The sequence below is a fragment of the Acinonyx jubatus genome, chromosome A2, assembly GCF_027475565.1.
Source record: "Acinonyx jubatus isolate Ajub_Pintada_27869175 chromosome A2, VMU_Ajub_asm_v1.0, whole genome shotgun sequence".
Taxonomy (NCBI): domain Eukaryota; kingdom Metazoa; phylum Chordata; class Mammalia; order Carnivora; family Felidae; genus Acinonyx; species Acinonyx jubatus.
Window position 1 is genome coordinate 32,856,900 of NC_069383.1, and position 2,954 is coordinate 32,859,853.

The 2,954-nt window shown below is 39.0% G+C and overlaps 1 pseudogene; it reads left to right on the plus strand.

Annotated features, from left to right (window-relative positions):
- The first annotated feature begins 1,620 nt into the window (after positions 1-1,620).
- On the plus strand, positions 1,621-1,851 carry LOC106970639 (bublin coiled-coil protein-like; annotated as a pseudogene).
- Positions 1,852-2,954: the final 1,103 nt, after the last annotated feature.

Consider the following 2,954-nt stretch of genomic DNA (forward strand, 5'->3'; position numbering starts at 1 on the left):
AAATTTAAGAAGACTGAAGTCACATTAAGCACTTTTTCTGACCACAATGATATGAAACTAGAAGACAATTACCAGGAGAAAACTGTAAAAGTTCACAAATATCTGGAGACTAAGCATGCTACTGAACAACCAGTTGGTCAATAAAGAAATCAAAAGCAAAATCAAAAAATACCTTGAGGCAAAAGAAAAGAGAAATGCAGCACACATCAAATGGGATTCAGCAAAAGCAGTTCTAAGAGGGAAGTTCATAGCAATAAATGCCTAAGTCAAGAAACTAGAAAAAGAAGATCAAAGCCCAAAGTTAGTAGGAGGAAGGAAATAACAAAGATAAAAGCAGAAATTAATGTAAGAGAGAGTAAAAAGACATTCTGTGCTCATGGATGGAAGAACTGATAATGTTAAAATGTCCATACTACCCAAAGCAACCCAGATTCAATGTAATTCCACTCAAAATTCCTATGGCATTTTTTACAACCCAAAGTTTGTATGGAACCACAAAAGATAGTGAATAGCCAAAGCAATTTTGAGGGGGAAAAAAAAAGATGGAGGCATCATGTTCCCTGATTTCAAACTATGTTATAAAGCTATAGTAATCAAAACAGTATGGTCCTGGCATAGAAACACACACAGAGATCGATGGAACAGAGAGACCAGAAGTAAAGCCATACATTTATGGTCAATTAATTGATGACAAAGGAGCCAAGAACATACAATTAGGAAAGGATAGACTTCAATAAATGGTGTTAAGAACACTGGACGGTCACATGCAAAAGAATGAAAACTGGACCACTGTCTTAAACCATTTACAAAAACTAACTCAAATGGATTAAACACTTCAATGTAAGACATGAAACCATAAAACAGGTGGTAAGCCCCCTGGCACTGGTGTTGACGATTTTTTGGATTTGACACCAAAAGCAAGAAAAGCAAAAATAAGCAGGTGGGACTGCATCCAACTAAAAAGCTTCTGCACAGCAAAGGTAACCATCAACAAAATGAAAAGCCAGCCTGTTGAATAGGAAAAACTATTTACAAAGTATATATCTGATAAGGGGATTAATATCCAAAATATATAAAGAATTCATGTGACTTATTAAAACAATCTGATTAAAAAATAGGCAGAAAATCTGAATAGATACTTTTCTAAAGAAGACACACAGATGTCCAGCAAATACATGAAAAGGTACTCGACATCACTAATCATCAAGGAAATGCAAATCAAAACCACAGTGAGGTATCATCTCACACCTATAAGGGCTATTAGCAAAAGGAAATAATAAGCATTGGCAAGGATGTAGAGAAAAGGGAACTCTTGTGCACTATTGGTGGAACTGTAAACTAGTAGAGCCACTATGTGCCAGTTTGGTACGATATGGAGGTTCTTTTTTAAAAAATTCAAAATAGAACAATCATACAACCCAGCAATCCCACTTCTGATGACTTAGCGAAAGAAAATAAAAACATTAACTCAAAAAGATATCTGTACCTCCATGTTAATTGCAGCATTATTTACATTAACTAAGATATGGATCTGTCACCTCCACCTTCTGCCCCACACCAGCTGTGGGCACCAGGGTCCCGCATTTCATTGTTAGGAGGCTCTGGCCCTGTGAGCCCACAATGTCAGGCCCCAATGGGGACTTGGGCATGCCAGTGGAGGCAGGTGAGGATGTCAGCTTTGGTGCTGCCATCAACTCCATGTTGGACCAGATCAACTCCTGTCTGGACCACCTGGAGGAGAAGAACAACCACCTCCAAGCCTGCCTCCAGAAGCTGCTTGAGTCCAACTGGTAGAGACACCTTGAGTTCCAGCAGAAGCCTGGGGAGGCCCCTAGTGATGCCAGTCCTTAGGCTCTGAGAGCCCCCAACCAGCCCCAACCCTGCCTCCCTGGATTAGGCTCTGGCCTGGGCACTCACCAGCTGGCTTAGATACCTTCTCAAGGTCTGGCTGACAGGTCCCCTGGTGGACCTGCCCACCTGGGTCCTCCCCTTGGCATGCCTAGGCCAGCCCCAAACACCTGGGGCTGCCTGCCTGGCCTGCCTGCCCAATTGCAGGGCACCCCCCACACTGCCCAGGCCTGGAGTGCCCACATTAAATGGTTCTCACAACAACAACAACAACAACAAACCAACAAAAAACAATAGCTATGACATGGAAACAGCTTAAGCATTCATCGATGGATGAATGGATAGAGAAAATATGGTAAATATGTACAATAGGAATTATTGTTATAAAAAAAGAAGGAAATACTGCTATCTGTGACAAGATGGATAAAACTTGAAGGCACTATGCTAAGTGAAATAAGTCAGGGAAAGACAAATACTGTGTGATCTCATGTATATGTGGAATGTAAAAAAACCAAACTCATATAAACAAATTTTTGGTTGACAGAGGCAAGATTTAGGGGCTGGTGGAAAAGGGTGAAAGTGGTTAAAATGTACAAACTTCCAGTAAGATAAAAAAGTTCTTGGGATGTAATGCATAATAGCATGGTGACTATACTTAATAATACTATATTGTATACTTCAAAGTTACTGACAGTGGATAATAAAAGTTCTTATCACACACACAGAAATTGTAATAATATGAGGTGATGGATGTGCTAATTAAACTTACTGTGGTAATCATTGTGCGATATATGTATACTAAATTATCATGCTGTATACTTTAAACTTACACAATGTTATATGTCAATTACATCTCAATAAAACTGGGGGAAAATTAATACAATTCAACATATTTACCACATAAAGAAGAAAATCACAGGATCATCTCAATAGATGCAGAAAAGGTATTGATAAAATTGAATTCTCATTCATGACAAATACTCTCAGCAAACTAGGAATAGAAGGGTACTACCTGAACCTGATGAAGGACATTTAGGAAAAACCTATACACAGCATCATATTTAGTGGTGAAAGACTTAATGTATTCTCCTAAAATCAGGAGAAGG